We start from the raw sequence: 18,113 nt of genomic DNA on the forward strand, positions 1-18,113 counted from the left end.
TCACATGAACAATCTGCATCATTATATGAGGTCTGGATAGTGTTCCTGCCCTTTGACAAAAGCATAATGTGGTCGTCGTAAACACAGAGTGACTGTAATTGGACACAGTGGGACCCCTGGCCTTTGTGCTCATGCTTCCTCACCTCTGCCCGGTCTGCACCAGGACGTCCCAAACTGGCATGGGAACGGTATATGTGGAAATGCTTTCGGATCAACATTGCAAAATATATTTGATTTGAGGTTTAAAAGCTTTTTAATGAGGCATACAGTATTTTCTGTGGTTCAAAGGTGAAAAAAGAGTGACCTGATGAAGGCTACGCCGAAACGTTATCCTTGATCAAAAATTGGACATCGGCTAGAAAGATTTTCCTCAACATCCGCACCTCTGAGAGTACTTCTGGTGTGCGTTGCTTTTATTTTCTCATACAGTATTTACTACCACATCATGAAGAACTAATACACAACTCATTATGAACAAGTAAAGACTTCATGATATTTTCTTTAAGTTGTGTCCCTTGTTCGACTTTAATTAATAAAGGAGAGGTGCATAGTGTTTTGATTGGTTGAATATTAAAGAAAGTATCAATGAGTCAAAGCATTTACATCATGATCTAAAAATGGACTAATTCTTTACAAATTCTTTACAAGTGAATCTACAGTTATTCCATTGTAAATCTATTATAGTTTTAATTTTAGGTTAAAATAATACATCTACATCTATCTACATTTGTGCAATCGCATTTTGAAACAATGCACTATTTTTAGCAACATCATCCATCGATGCCCGGTAGAGAGTATTAAAAAGTTTGTTGAAAGAAATGGTAAAATGATTAGAACAACTAGATGCTAATGAAGACTAGCCCTCCAACCATGACTTACAAGTTTTGTGTTGAGACTTTCTCCAAAATCATTTAGAATGAGCTTTATAACTCCTCTCACCTGTAAACAACAGAGTTTAGTGCTTCGCCTGTTGATTTGGCAGAAGGTGGCGCTGTTTCTCAGTCTTAGGCCGTTTTCACACATGTTGGAGCTCCTTGTAGATCGGCCCGAGACCGTTCTAGTTCCGGCTGCATTTACTCCAAAGTTAGTTCAGTCCGTGTTCGTGTGCGGCGGTCACTCCTCTCCCTCACTGTGGTTAAATAGCCCACAGTGGGGCTCATGTAGAGTAAAGTTTTACTGCAGCAGGAAGGGAAAGACGGGAAAGAGAGACGTAGGCCTACCTTAAGATAAGATAAGATAAGATAAGATAAGATAAGATAAGATAAGATAAGATAAGATAAGATAAGATAAGATAAGATAAGATAAGATAAGATAAGATAAGATAAGATAAGATAAGATAAGATAGGCCTTTATTGAGCTCACAATGGAGAAATTTACTTGTTACATTCAGCTCTTAGAAACAAATAGCAATTAAATAGTAAAATAGTGGTATCTTATGTACAGTGACTACCAAGGACTTTGTGGGGACAAATGTATAAACAGTAAAAAAATTAAGTAAACAGACTATAACAAAAATGTTGAAGTCAGTATAAGCAGTGCAGGTTTACATCATAGTGAAAGAGGTTGATAAAGTGACGCAGGTGAGTGATTTAAATACAGGGATTATTGCATGTGTTCTGCAAAGGGGTTATTGCTCATGTTGCTTTACAGTGTTGTTGTTCAGTCTGACAGCAGTGGGGATGAAGGACCTGCTCCATCTTGCACTGAGGGTGTCTCAGTCTGCCACTGAAAGAGCTGCTCAGCTCCTATAGCCCTCCTGACCAGCTTGTTTAACCTTGATTATTTCAAGTTGATTCAGTTCATTCATCAAAGCAAAAGTGGTTCAGCCACATTCACACCACAACCCGCTCCGAACCAGAGAGCGGCTCAGGCTGCTCCGAGACCACTGGTTAATCCGCCTGTCAATCACGCCCATCGAAACTTGCTGAGATCGGCAGATAAATCGTAGTTTTAGTTGAAGAAGGGGAAAAGTGAGTCGTCTGGCTGACCATTCTCTCTCTCCCAGCAATGTTTTTGGTGTGGATTGGCAACAAATTATGGGTTCGAGATGTCTTTTCTATTTTCCGTGAGATTTACATAATGCAGTTGTTATATCTGTGCTGCAGTAAATTCTCTTTCTGATGCAACTTCTCAATTTTCCAGGCTTGGAGTGGACACAGAGTACAAACAATCTCTCATGGACAAGCTATATATAAAAAACTCAAAACGTACTAGATAAAATGGATAGCCTTCGGATGTCGTTCAAAAGAAGAGATTTTTAAAAGTACCAGCTTGTGCGAAACTGTGTTGAGAGCCACCTCTTTAGACGTTCGCACAATCCTGCCGCAAACACGTCTCTTTGACACGAAAGCTAATGCAGGGACAACATGGGCAGGATTAGCAGGAATCCAGGATGGCGGTGATGGAGGAGGGGCAGGTGGACCACAGCGTGAGCGCTTCTACAGATGTGTCCTTTAACACGCGTGAAATCAGGACAAGATATTCTCACAACTCACAACGGGAGGAAAGCTCAGGTTTCAAGCGACAGTAAGCTTCATACTAAAAAACTGAATGTGTGACAAAGCTGAATGTGTTGCCTTTTCTTTAAATACGAAAAACAAGCCATGAATTAAAGAGGCTAAAGTGTTGTCTTATTGAAACCTATATGCGATGTTTTTAAGACGATGCTGTGACTGCCTGGCATGTAGCCTAATCTTGAGCTATTTATTTTTTTGGACAAGCCACCACTACAAACTCAAAGGGAAATAACGAGAAATCCTGATCCACTCGGGCGTCACGTGACACTTGCATGTAGCCATTGTGTGGGGTATAATTGAGGTCAAACTGTCCCATCCACCGCGGGCCCAAAGTAGCCGATCAGCTGCACATGCTTTACTGCAGCGGTTCTCAGCCTTGTGGTTGGTTTTCGACCTAATTTCAAAGAAGGGTTGCCATGTCAAGCATGATTTCTCTTAAACATGACTTGCCATCTGCTTTGAGCTTTTAAAACTGTACCAGTGAAGTGTTAACCTGGCAAGAGAGAGATTGATATTTCAGTGCTAATAACATTTGCCTCAATCTGGGACCAGATGAAGAACACTGCAAATCCACTCAATGTTTAGTTTGAATAAAGTTATTTGTGTTTGTATTATGTGTTGCTGCAAACCTCATGTTTGTTTTGTGATTGCCGTGCTGTTAATTAGTGTCTTTTTGCCAGAACCAATTTTGGTTCTGTCTGAACGGTGAAGTGATGGAGCCTCGTGTGTTTGTAAACTCACAAGTACCGCGAGACTTCAGTTTGCTGGAAAGGTAAGTTGCCGATAAAAGTACATAACAACTTATGTTCTCTGTACTTTGACTAGAAAATGTGCCGTGTAAAAGTCGCAAACACCGGAGGTTGTCGACTCTACTGCATTTAAAGCAGTACTAAGTAACTCGTGCCCCTAGAGGCCATAAGCGTCACTGCAGGTGTCGTAGCAAGTTGCGTTTTTTTACTCATTAATTGTCCGTGAGAGTAAATACTACGCTGACAGAAAAGACAAAGGGAGAGAGGGATATTGTACATCCAATTACACAATGGAGATCATTTTTTTCACTCAAACGTGGCTGTAAATATTGTTTAAGAGGCGCTAGCCCACAGTTAGCTTTGCCCCGTTAGCCTGTTAGCTTCTTCTGCGTGATTCCATTAGTGTGTATTGGTGACTCCGACCCGGTGGCAGCGAAAACGCAATTGTGGTTTTCTGGCCAGAGACACCAGGGGGAGATGAAAGCCCCCCCAATCATCCCATTAACTCTTGTATTACCCCCAGAGGGAGAATTTATTAAAGTTAAGGAGTTACTTAGTTCTGCTTTAAGGTTGAGAACCACTTGTTTTTTGTTTTCTAAAGGGCAGCAAAAATGATTGCACTCACACACAAAAAAAACGATTTTGTTTGCAAAGGCTTCAACTATTTAGGTGATATAAAGAAATAAAAATAAATGTTCACGCTCCTGAAGTTTTATTGATAAAGATAAGTTACAAATCTAAACATGAAAACAATTGTTCCAGAAATGTTCAGCCCCAGGGTTTACGCTCGTGCTGATCCCATAACTGTCAACATGCTGTAAATTCTCCCTTAACGTGGACCACACAGCCGAGTGTTGGTGCTACCTGTGGAGAGGTCTATCCCAGCGCGGGACGTCCTGTGTCAAGGGGGTGTTATTGGCCCGACGGGGGGTAGGACCAGACTGCGACCCCTACGGCCCGCTACATCTTTATTTCACGGCTGACACAGTGAGTGGCAGCGCGGAGCGAGGAATCCCGGACCGGGCCTGGAGCTGATTTATGGAGCTCAGCTGTGGAAATCTGCAGCTGCTCTGAGACACAGACGGAGAGAAAAGGGCACATTAAAATAGAGAAGACTTTAGTTTGCACTTTAAGACTTCCGGAGAGTCGTGCTGCAGGTGAATGGGAAATTATTATAGGAGATTACTAACATGATTATAAAAAAACTAAGTATAGTTTTCCATTACTTCATATATTTTTTTATATTAAAGCATATTGGGCATGAAAATGGTCCCAAAAAAAATTGCTAATTTTAGGGACAAAATCAGAATCACCTGACCTTTACCCAACCTGTAAACCTTCTCGAGTGGAGCTTACAGTCTCTAGGCCAGAGTAACACCTCATTTGAAAGCTAAGACCTACAAAACTTTTTTGCTGCATTGCCGCCGCGTTTATGTCACGTTTTCGTCACGTTTTTGTCACGTTTTTGTCATTTTTTCTTGCCTTTTTCATTGCTTTTTTCCCTTGCTTTCTTCCGCTTTTTTGTCATATTTTCGTCACGTTTTTGTTGCTTTTTTATAGTTTTTGTTGCTTTTTTATAGTGTTATTGTTGCTTTTCTAGTGTGTTAACTGCCTGCCCCGCCCGGATGTGCACTTGCGCATTGATTCCTCATGTGTATTTATACCCTTGCTTTTCCCATATCCATGTTCATTGCCTGGTTCCTTCGAGTGTTTGTTCCTTAAATTTTTTGTGACAGTGTTGGATTTTGTTGCAACACTTTCAGATATGAAACATCACCAGTTTTTTGGGTTTCATCGTTCTACATCCGTCCATCCATCCATCCATCCATCCATCCATCCATCCATCCATCCATCCATCCATTCATTGGGGCTTCTGACCCGTCACCTAGGACCTGTTTGCCATGGAGGACCATACCAGGGGCACGAAGCCGCCGACAACAGAGCCCCCAGGATCATTCGGGTGCTCAAACCCCTCCACCACCTTGCAGTACCGGTTCTAGGAGGGGCGTTCTACATGTTGATGTTGACTATTTGTGTTGACCATACACAACATTGACATATCATAATACAATGCTAACTTCACGTATCAGGCTTGTTTTTTCCACATATTACTACTGTTAAAACAGGAATGTTACCCTATATATGTATATTTTTTTTTAAAGTCAGGTATAGGGCCTGGAGCAGCTATATAGAATTCAGGACTGTGATGTCACCATGGGATTTGCAGCAATATTAAACGAATGGAGATTTTAAAAGGTGAAATACTGAAGTTCTTGTTCACATTAAAACACTTGGACACCACAGTGTGTTAAATGGATTTACCAGTAGTGACTCAACAGCTAGCAGAGTTGTTCCACGTTTTTTCCCTCCACTTTTTATACTGTGTTTAGCTTATGTTTGTCAATGGAAAATGTATCTCCATAGTGACAGTGGATTTTCCCGAACTCTTTACTTACAAAGGCCTCAAATGGTTCACCAGAGTCTGCCCTGTGCCCCTCAACTTCAAGTTTAAGAATTCACTGTCTTTTCCTTTTTTTTTTCTCCATCAAATCCATATTTGGTTCTAACCCACAGAGACAAATAGTTTTCTGTTGATTTCAGTTCGTGGCCTCTCACTCATCGCATCTCTTACTAACCAACAAACCCGATCTGTATTCAAACTAATCTAAACTGGCTTTGCAGTGCAGGATGAAGAGTGGGGGGAGGCTGGGTGCATGAGGGCAGCTGAGCCGGTTAAGAAAGCCATCTGAATTCTGTCCCCATTCCCCGCATTGATCGCCGCGTCGAGAGGGAAACCTAAATGTTTGGCTTATTTTTAGCCAATTAAGCCGCGAGAGCCGGCCATTGTGGAGGTGCTATTGAGCGCCGCGGGCTAAAAGTGCTTATTGTCGCGCCGCTTGCTAAGGGATCAATGGCAGCCTCTGTAGATGGGATTAGCGGCTAATCAATGCTAGCGGCTAATATATTAACAAGGTAATTATAGCACTGTGAAGCCCGCAACAAATGCCACACACAAACGACAAGAGGATATTATAGCTTTGAGTGAAAAAGCGCACAACTTAACTCGCGGACGGCATACCAAAGGAGTGACGCACAATAGATGAAGCAGTAGACACAAACGGATATTGTCAGAGGAGGTTTTATCGTTAACGCTAAATGCTGACTTCTGTACGGATGGGAAGTCTAAGGTAATTTATGAAAACAGTTTTACAGATAATAATGAATACAGTTTCATTGATGTTAGTAAATGTGTTTTGGGATTGTTTTTGAAGCCAACTCTTACAACCGCTGAGTTTTATCACCTAATAGAGTTCGGGAATGTGATGTCATATCGCTAAGCATTATGGGATTAGCAGCAGTTGTAAACTAATGGAGATTTTAAAAGTTAAAATACTGGAGTTATTGTTCACATTAAAACACTTGGACACCACAGTGAGTTTACCAGCAGTAACTCAGCAGCTAATGGAGTTGTTCCACGGCTTTTTTCCTCCACTTTTTATACTGTTTTTAGCTGATGTTAGTCACTGGGAATGTACGCTAACAGCTGCAAAGATGGCGGATCTCCATGGTAACTGTGGAATTTCCTGAACTCTATACACAGGCTTTTTACACTTATATTATAAAGCCTACATACCTGTTAACTTGAGGTTTAAGTGAACTGGGCGTATGATCAAATATGGTGCCTGCCTTTATCAAGATTTGGTTTCAATTGTATGGGACATTTTCGAATGCCCGCGAACTGTCTCTCCAGCCCAATCAAGCCCCAAGACAGGTGAAATGCGGTAGTTTCGGGGCCAAAACAGGAGACTTGACAGCTATGAACCTATAATCTACTATAACCGGACACATTTTGAGCAGTTCAAAGCTCTAAGGGTGTCATTTATCAAGACAGGTGCTAAATAGTGGGCGGAAACTGAAAATTAAAATCGACTATTTTGTGGGCCTGTTGCTCTTAAAGGACTGGGCCACCATTTTTACATCCTGAGATATGTTCTTACCTTAGCTTAGATGAGTTCATTTGTACCTGTCTTGTCTTCACTCGTGCCCTCAGTCACGTAAAGTCAGCACAGACGGCGTTAGCATATAGCCTCTCCTCTATAGCTCCAAACGAGGTGAAGATAGAAGCTACCAAGCTCTTCCACGTTTTCCCTATTTGAATATGGTTACATGAAGTTACACAATCCAAGTATAGTTACTCAAAATTAAACAATGTGGATTTTCTATGTGGATATCTTCACTTTACTGTGCGGACGCCGAAATACTCCTGGTATTATTATGCCTTACAATATACTTCTCCTCGTATAAGCTAAGGTAAGAACATATCACAGTGGCCTTTTTTGTGGCCATACCGCCTATGCTCCGCCCAATCCCGTCAGACCTTGGAAGCTAAGCAGGGAAGGGCCTGGTCGGTACTTGGATGGGAGACCGTTTAGGAACACCAGGAAGCCTAGCGAATGTAATGCGTGAGTGAGTGAGTGAGTGGTGGTGGTCGGAGGGGCCGATGGCGCAGACTGGTTGCCTCGCTTCCGTCAGTCTACCCCAGGGCAGCTGTGGCTACAATACTAGCTTACCACCACCAAGTATGGAGTGAATGAATAGTGCAATGTAAAGCGTCTTTGAGTGTCCAGAAAAGCGCTATATAAAACCAATGCATCATTTATTATTATTATTTTCCTTTAAGAGCAACAGGCCCACAATGACTCTGTTGTTGATCCACTTTTGCACGTGCTACTCGCTTTGCACTTGAGCAAACGCTTGATAAATGACTCCCAAAGTGTGTTCATCATTGCGTCAGTCCCCACTGCCATCTGCAGAGGGTGGTCCAGGCCAATTTGAAATCCTGGCCCACCCAGAATCCCACTCCTTACTATCTGGGCTATTTCAAAATGTCAGATATCATCGCTTAAATACAAAAGGAAGGTTTTTAAGCCTCAATTATGCATAATAACAGCCCATCTCACCCCTTCACTCTTTTGTTAGTGCTGAGAGAGTAGCGTGAGCCACTTTCGGAAAAACCTCCTGCAGGTTTTGTGTCTTTAACCATTTCGACTCCAGCCTCCAGCCTTTGAAGACTCGCCCCTTTGTCTGCCCCCTCCGCCGCTGCAATCGCTCTTATCCCGCGGCTGCTTGAGATGCTGCGCCCGTCGCCTTTGTGCCTCTGGATGCCATATGGGAGCGCGAATCGGGCCGCAGCATAAGCACTTAAGCAAAGTTTATATTTACATAGGATAATCTCGCCCGCTTTGCTTTTACTTCGACGCGGAGGAAAAAACAATGAGCAGCGCGTCTCATTCTCGCCATTATAAGCACTTACGCAAAGTTCAGATTAGCAATGGAGATTTCAACCTTGGCGCGGATGCCTACGGAGCGGTGCATAAAAGCTGCTTCTTCCACTGCTGTCGTTGAAGGAACTGGCCCTTTTTTCCCAGCTTTAGGCAATACATAATGTGATTTCTTTTTATCCGATTCAGCTTGATCTGAAAAGGCTACACATTATAATAAAATTAAAGCCACACTGAGGATGATTACTTTAATTTAGTGGAAGCGTTAATAATGCCAAATCACTACAAGCAAAATGAAACAGAATACGAATGAAGGGAGACCAATAACATGCTTTTACTCTGCATGTTTCTGACACAAAACTGTAAAGACTCTTGACACACAAATTAGTTCAGTCGTACAATTGTGTCAATTTGCCAAAGTCAAACCCGTCCTCTCCGAGCCAATCCGGCTTGTTATGAAAGCAACAAATTAAAATCTCAAAGTCATGGAAACATTGACTTTGAGATTTTGATTCATGCTCGTTTTTTATGATGCAGTTTAGTCAGTTGCGTTGTTTCTAAAGTGCATTGTAAATAAAGCTGGATTGGATAGGATAATTTCTGATTCACATTTGTCTAAAACATTTCTCTTTGAAATGACACCTTGGAATTTGGAGCACTTGTTACATGAGCATTTGCTCGGACATTGAGCAGTTCTCAACTGGTGGGATGGGACACAAAAGGTATAGGTCCCAGAGCTAGGGCTGATATTTGGCTATATCGACTACAAAGGCCCATATCTCCGGAACTGATAGAGACTTCTCGCATTGGAAAATGGGCACTCCCACTCCCACAGCTTCCTAGGCCTCAGGGGAGCAGAGAAACCTCGCTGTGAAAATTTGTCACAAGTTTGTACACCTATTCTATATATTCTATCAATATTTATTGGCTAGGTTCGGGAGCAGGACCACGCCTCAACCTATCACACCAACCACTCTTGCCTTCACCTAACCACGCCTCTAATTACTCATGTCATGAGCCATTATATACCAAGCCAAGCCTCATCATCTCAGTTTGTTTGAAACTGTGGACTCCACCCTCCCTCCCTTCATGTCTGTTCCATTTCAACATTGATTCTACTGCATAAAACCGGGGGTCCATAAGAGCTGGGTTCATCCGAGACGGAGCCCCCACCCACAGTCTCGCCCAGTTTCACAACCTTGTGTATAAAATCTTAAATGCACTTTGTTGTGGCGTGGTCCTTGCTAGTGAATTGCACATCATTTCAGAATCGGGCCGTGAGTGGTCCGATACTGGTAAAATCGGGAAATGATTGGCTGCGAGCAGCTGCCCATACGGTTCTTCTTTTGAACAGAAAGGAAAGGTTGGCCAGGCAAGAGTAAATAAGCCCAATGCCCCTCATACAGCGCCCCCAGCTGTCACAGTTTAACACTGACATGTTTAGAAGCATCACACACAGCATTATGAACAATACTTTTTTTTTTCTTAATTTGGCCAAAAATATCAGTGGTGCATATCGGCATCAGACTTATCGACCACTATAAGCTATTTATATATATTTCAATGACTGAAACCTTTACCTGGCTGTATCGTATCAGACCCCAAAAATCCATATCGGTTGAGTCCTACCCAGAACCATATTTTTTTCACAAGCCTTTGCCTAACTACAAATAGATTTTATTATAAGCTGAATTTTGGCAGTTTAATATATGTATGATGATGTATGTGCCGAAGCTTAATCAATTTCCTTCTGCTTTCAGCTTCATCCTGACTTTCTTTTTCCATCCATGTTTCTGAATCACAGGGTTTACTTTGATTCTTTGCATTAAGAAAATCTTAACTGAAGATCTACTACAACCAGCACCACCACTTCTCCCGATGTAACTCACAGTTTCTTCATCACAAGTCCAAAGAAACGTCTCCTTGTGCCGCCTAAACTAAAGCTAAACATGTCCCCCCTCTTGTGAGTCTGGCTCGTCTCCGGCGGCTGCAGTTATTCGTGTATTTGTCCGCGTTGCAACATTGCGGAACATATGAGAGCTGTTTACCAAATAACTCTGAGCAAAGCTGTCCATCTGGAGAATGGAGCGCCGCCCAAATGCATGCTGGGACGTCACGCTGAGCCCGGCTTGGCTAAACTCAATATTTACAGAGGAGGCTGCTGTCAGCGCCTGTCTGTTATACCGCCCAACGCTATATATGTGTGTGTGGAAGGTGTCTGGGGAGGTTTTCAGATTGAACAAAGTACAAAAGGAGTAGTAATAGTATAAAAAAAAAAACACACTCACTCTCCCACACACGAATGGACTTCACCGTTGTCTAAACTTGTCTAATTAAAACTCTCTTTATCTGTCTGTATGTCTCTCTCATGTAAATGTTGAGGCGGACGCTGAATCAGTCCTGGTACTCTGTGAATACACACACATCAGTCCAACAAAGAAAAGGTTCTATTGAAAAAATCCGCTGTTTCCTGGGGTTCATTTATGTCCCTGAATGCAACACAACTGTCTGCCGTTCGAACCATCTGCTTGTGCTGAAAAGACGCAAAGAAACAAGCATGAGGACGAAAGACGTGCGACTTGTCCCGCATTTGTATCCCGGCGATAGGTTTAAGGAGACTAAAACTATCCAAAATCTGGTTACTGAGGTTTTAACCAGGGGTGGTCAAAGTACTTGAGTAAAAGCACAGATACAACTGATCAAACTTTACTCCAATACAAGTAAAGGTTGCTCAGTCATATTATTTAAGTGAAAGTAATGGAGCGTTTGCTGTAGAAAACACTTAAGTATTATGTGGAGGTCTGATGCAGGATCTCCATGGCTTCCTTCTTGACAGACGAAATTGCAACGAGGCATCAGCTTTTTTTTTATTGAAAATAAAGAGCACATTGTATTTAATGTCATGTTACTGTAATTCATGGAAAATTGTAAATGGTCTCAACCTATACAGTGCTTTTCTACCTTTGTTAGGCCCAAAGGCAAGGCAAGTTTATTTGTAGAGCACAATTCATACACAAGGCAATTCAAAGTGCTTCACAGTTGCATAAATACAAGAAAACAAATAGAATCAATAAAAACATCAACATAAAATTGATAATTTACAGTAAAAGGCAAGTCATATGCATCGGTAAAAAGAACTGTTTTCAGCCTGGATTTGAACATTGTCAGAGTTGAGGCCTGTCTCACATCCTCGTGAAGACTGTTCCAGATTTTAGCTGCATGAAACTGAAACGCAGCCTCACCGTGTTTATTATTGACTCTGGGAACCACCAGGAGGCCCCTCCCTGAAGTTCTCAGGGCCCGAGATGGTTCATACGGCTGTAACATGTCAGAGATGTACTTTGGAGCTTAACCATGAAAAGACTTGCACACAAGCAGAGCTGTTTTAAAGTCTATTCTCTGAGTGACAGGAAGCCAGTGCAGAGACCGGAGCACTGGACTAATATGGTCGTATTTCCTGGTTCTTGTCAGGACTCGAGCAGCAGCGTTCTGGATGTACTGTAGCTGTCTGATAGCTCGTTTAGAGAGGCCAGTGAGTAGGCCGTTACAGTAGTCTAACCTGCTGGAGACAAATGCATGGATAAGTCTCTCTAAGTCTGGTTTTGACACTATTCCTCTGATCTTAGCAATGTTTTTCAGGTGGTAAAAAGCTGCTGATGTTATTGCTTTGATGTGGCTGTTTAAGTTCAGGTCTGAGTCCATGATTAAAAGCACTTTGCAGCAAGGAACCAGTCACCCATTCACTCTCTCATTCATGCACCAGTGTACACAAACACTGGAGACAAGGTGGGTGAAGTGTCTTGCCCAAGGACACAACGAAGTCGGCACCTGCAGGAATTCAAACCCCCGACCTTCCGATTAAAAGACGACCCGCTCCACCAACTGCACCACTGTCGCCCCTGGTGTCTGACCTGAAGTGTAACTCTGAAGAGAGTAATTTGACAAGGGTAATGTGGACTCATTTTAACAGGATGTTGAAATTTGTCCAGAAAATTTGCTGCATAGGCCGTGTGGCTGATGTGGCAGAAGTAAAGCTAAGGCAAGTGTTTTACTTTGCTTGCTTTGCTGTGAAAGGATTAAGCTTACCAAAAGATGGAGAGGTGAGGACAGCACTTCCTGTATACGTACCTCAAAAAGATCTTTATGGGAGCTGCCGCCGTGGTGCAGCCTCTGCGGAGCTCCACCAACTCCACCCCCGTTTGGAGCTATAGGAATACATTGGGAGAGGCCAAATGCTAACAACAACTGAGGATACGCACAAAGACCAGACAGGTACACATCAACTCGTCTACGCTCAGGTAAGAACATATCTCAGTGTGTAAAAACGGTGGCCTGTTCCTTTAAGGGTGGATTTGAAACTGTTTAAAAGCTCTGTCTGCTCTGGTTTGCATGCGCGTTCAGGGCACATCCAGGGGGAGAACGGGGCATGGACAGACAGGAGCTCAGACGGATACAAAGGTGCCAAGCCATTTAAACATTTAAAAACAATCATCTTGAAGTGGATTCTGTGGCGGACAGGGAGCCAGGGCAGACGGGCGAGCACAGGTGTGATGTGCTCCCGTCGCCTGGTGCCGGTCAGCGAATATTTTGCATAATCCCCCTAAGGCATTTAAAGGGTTCATTCTTTTGAAAATTATACCCTATGATTGCAGGAAAGTATAGGCTATATTATTATAAATATACCACGAGGTAGAGCGAGACTTGTTTGTGGCCAAGAATGAGTACACAACTAAACAGATCCAAACGCATTCTTCCCACTCTGACCTTCGACCGGAGTGTGGTGCTGTTATGGCCCAGTCAAAACGAATCAAGCGACTCTCCCGTTTGATCAGCCCGCGCAGCCATGAATCACGAAGCGGTTACCGGCAAATTCAACCTCCATTAACGAAGAGAGGATCCGAGCGTTCAGAGGTCGGGCTCATTAGAACAGAGCGAGGGAGTGTGCGGAGAACCAGGTGCGAACTCTCTGACAAGGAGGGAACAAAGCCACAGCAATTAGGATCCAGAAGAAACAAAGAGCAAATGAAACGTTAAGATTCATACGGTGAAAAGTGAGTAATTTGGAAACTAAACTCTGGAATTTACACTGTTTATTTACTCTTGCTGCTCACTGTCTGTGTAGGTTAGGTTTGGCTATAAGAAGTTTTATTGGTTGAACATGATATGGCAAATAAAGGCACACAGGGCACTTTGACAGACCCTTAGCGTTCACTTATAAAAGCAGTCACTGTTCCAGGCCTGTCCGGCTCTGAGTAAAGATGAACTTGTGAAACTGTAGTCCTCTCAGTGACAGACAGCTCAGCCCCCCCTGCCGCTTGGGTTGGTTTAGTCCTGCTGAGAGTTTAACTATGGACACTCGCCTTCAGGTCATCTCTCTTTCTCTCCTCCAGCTCCATTATCGGACTGTCCCGCTTCAGGATGGTCACGGCTGTAGACTCTGCTGACATCTGTGGGGCCTCAGGAACACCTCTCTCTCTCCTGCAAAAACAAAATAAATCACTGTGGGGTATTTAGATTTGAAATACGACGTTGAGTCAAAAGTACGTGTTTTCCCTGGTTCTCAAAGGGGCATTGTGTAAAATGGTGTAAGTCTTTTCTAATTATTACTTTGATGGATGATGCTAGCGGCAAGACTTCATCTTTTACACCAGTTTATGAAGCAGATTTGAGGGGGAAGAGGTGAAGAGGAAGAATTACATATTCCAAGTTAAGAATAAAGAAAGAAAATGAAAGGAGAAAGTGAAGCACAAAGTGTTTTTAGAATGTTTCAACATGGTAAAGTACGGTACGTGGCAAAGAACATGTTTTAATTGTATTTTATGGTGGGACTGCACAAAGGTTTTAATCAATTAAAGTGCCGATGACCTTACACTGACATAGACTTTACTGTATATCAATGGCCTGAGGGCACAAACAGCTAGTTTTTCAGCTATACCCATTTGAGACCTACAAATTTCTTCTTCTGAGGCACTGAAGAGGCACCGAGAGCCCCCCAAACCTGCCGCACAGAGGAGGCGTCACAAGACGAGCTACAGGAAACAAAACAGAGAAAAACGAGGAGGTATCAAGTCGAGACTCACAGCTAAGCCATACATACAGTATATGCCTGCTATTGTTCTGGCTAATGGACGTTCACTAGAGAATAAAACAGATGAACTGCTGAGCTCTTCCTAGAAGATGGTAAAAGACTGCTGTGGAGCGGAGGGAGCTGCGCAGGAGGAAGAGGAAGGAGGTGGAGCTGACCAGTGCAGGACACCACGCTCTGAAACAGGGACAACAAACCCACTGCACCGTTTCAGAGGATCAGAGGAGACAGCTCTATAATTTAGAACAGTGTGTGGAAATAGTGATGTTACGCACATTAAGACCTGTGTTCAAAACTGACTTAAAAACGAGCAGCAACGCCTTTGGATAGAGCTAAGTACTGTTAAAGTATTTTCAATAATCGGTACCTTACCTATACTTGTTTACTACCGATACCTGAACAATACTTTTTCCGATACCTATACTAAAACATGTGTCATCTAGAACCGGAAAACATAACAATAATGTTAATCTATCCCATAAAATATTATTTCTTTTGAATTTGTGTCGTTTATTTGATCTGAAACAACCAAGTAACTTTAATGCTGTCCCTGGACCAACAGGAATCAACACTTGGGTCTCTAAACATATAATATTTTTTCCAGTATCTGCTTTCCATAGATACTTCTATTTATCGATACAGTAGTACCCAAACTAAACAAGGTAACTTGTTCTGTTAAATATTTGTGACAATTTATAATGTAAACTTGATTTCTGACTCGGCACAACTATATTAGAGAAAGACCCCGCTTGGTAACATTTTGGAATTGACATTCAGTAATGATTTTTAACCAGGCGTTGAAATCACCCAAATGTGTTCGATGAGATGATCACAACCCAAAATGTTTGACAGCTAAGGGCAGGAGGAAACACTCCTTCAAAGGCCGTATTTAACTATATTGTTGGGACTGTTTCCTCTTGAGACCCAGATGACAAAGGGCACTTAACTTGTGAAAACATTGCAATTAATAATGGAAAAAAAAAACAATTTGAAAAACTCTCTCCTGCAGTGATGGACTCTCCCTGACCTGCGCTCACCATACATCTGCATTAGACACAGACTGTTCCTGCAGCAAACGTGTGAGGCTGAGCTGAACTGTGAGCGATTCCCCTGAGGTCAAAGTTGGGGAAAGGTTCAAAGGTACGGAAGGGTCAGGCGCAGGTTAAAAGAGTTCCTTTCCAAAGGGATGGACAGAAACAAGTTATATTTACTCAAATGCTTGCATGCTCTGAATGAAAATGCACTTTAAGAGTATGTTTTAATTAACTTTTAACATTTTGGCTGCTCTTCCCACTGTGTATAAGTAAAACAGTGGTAGCAGCCATGTTTGAAGGGAATCTTATCTGTATAGCACTTTTCACATAACACACGTCTCCAAAAGCTCTTTGAGAATTATACCTTTGAAGTTAACATATACATTGGTATGCAAAAGTATGGGCCCCCGTTTCGACATTTTGCCATGCTATGGTCCATAAACATAAATACATTTAATTGACATTTTATGTGAAAGACACACACTAAGTGACACACGATCGTGAAGTGAAATTAAATGTATACATGATTTACATTTTTTTTTTTATAAATAAAAAACTGAAAAGTGGGATTTGCAACAGAAGTTGCCTGACGATTTCTGTATGATCACATGTTGACCCAATGATTAAATAGAGTCTACCTGTGTGTAATTTCATGTCAGTTCAAATACAGCTACTCTGTGATGGTCTCATGGGTCTGTTAAGAGACTATTGTGGAGCAGAAGCATCATGAAGTCCAAGAACACACCAGACAGGTCTGTGATAAAGTTATTGAGAAGTATAAAGCTGGGTTATGTTATAAAAAGTCTTCAATCTTTGAACATCTCTCAAAGTACAGTTAAATACACCATCCAGGAATGGAAGAGTATGGCATCACTACAAACCTACCAAGACCCGGTCGTCCTCCTCAATTTACTCAATTTACTGCTCGAACAAGGACAGCACTGACCAGAGCTGTTACCAAGAAGCCTATGATGATCCTGGATGAACTGCAGAGAGACACAGCTCAGGTGGGGGAAACTGTCCACAGAACAACTATTAGTCGTACACTGCACAAATATGGCCTTTATGGCAGAGTGACATTATTAAAAGAAAACCATAAGAAGTCACGTTTTCTGTTTGCCAGAAGCCTCCATGTATCTTCTGGCAAACAGAAAACGTGACTTCTAATGGTTTGTCACTTAGTGTGTGTCTTTCACATAAAATTTCAATTAAAAATATTTATGTTTATGGTCCATAGTATGGCAAAATGTTGAAAAACTTAAAGGGGGGCCTATACTTATGCATCCCACTGTAAATGACATAGGGATGTTCAGTAAAGTATGAATGTGGATTAAGGCCTTTATGGAGAAATAGGAGGAAAAAAAATAAATGGTTTTGCCTGCATGCAGTGGAACAAATTGGACAAGGGTGATTTGTTTGGGAAGACACTGATGGAGAGGCTGAGGTCAGTGGCTCTGCTGCTGTGGGGGAGATGGTGCAGAGGAGGGTTTCAGCTGAAATGGCAGGACGATGGAGGAATGATGGATTTTATATGAGGCAAGTGTTAAGAACAAAAAGGAAACACAGTCGGCATGGGTGTATTTACCCGCGCTGTTTCAATCTACCGATCTAGATTTCCAATTCTTTGTGCCAAAACGTCAACATTTTCGGCATGTCGACACAGCTCTCCAAAACAAAAGCAGACTCGCCCATTGGACATTACACTCCATCTGTTTCCTCCGTGTGGCTTTACAGCGTATTCTTGTAAACGCGCCGTTGTTTGCTGCTGTTATTGACACTTATCTCCCAGTGGCTCCACATTTCTCCACCAAACGGCGTGCCATAATCCGAGACGTTTGGATCATGAGAAGGATTTTCTTCATTCGCACTTTTTCTTTGTGGGTCATTTTAATGGGAATACCCGCCTTTATGGTTTGTTTACAGAAGATGGGCCAGTCATCTGGTGCTCTGCCTCTGCATCACGAAGAGAGTTTTAAAGGAGACATAACTTTTTTGTTTTCAAATACTTTTCTGACCAGTGGTTTTATCCAGCAGGATTGCTCAGGGTGGAAGGGGGTGAAGAGAAGGCACCGCTGAACTATTCATTATTAAGATTTGAATCGTTTTAAGGACTATTCCCTCCATGTCAGCAGAGGGTTTAGGTGTTTTGTACAGCAGATATTTTGGCTGGTTACTCGTTGTGATTGGTAAAGTGTTATGTGACTATGTGACTGTTAGAATAATGAATGGTCATGCTATATATTGTTGTTTTATTTTGATGTAACCAGGGACTACAGATGGAAACTAGCTATTTAGCTATATTCTGGTGCAGTCCATGTCTGTCTCTTTGTACATTGTCCCTTCCATGAAGATTAAAGTAAGTAAAGTAAGTAAGTAAGTTCTCCAGTTATAAAATAAGGCCAGTGTTTCTAAAACTACAGCTGCTACAGACTTCAGGAGGTACTCAG

This window comes from Gobius niger (genome assembly GCF_951799975.1).
Source record: "Gobius niger genome assembly, chromosome: 8".
Lineage (NCBI taxonomy): Eukaryota > Metazoa > Chordata > Actinopteri > Gobiiformes > Gobiidae > Gobius > Gobius niger.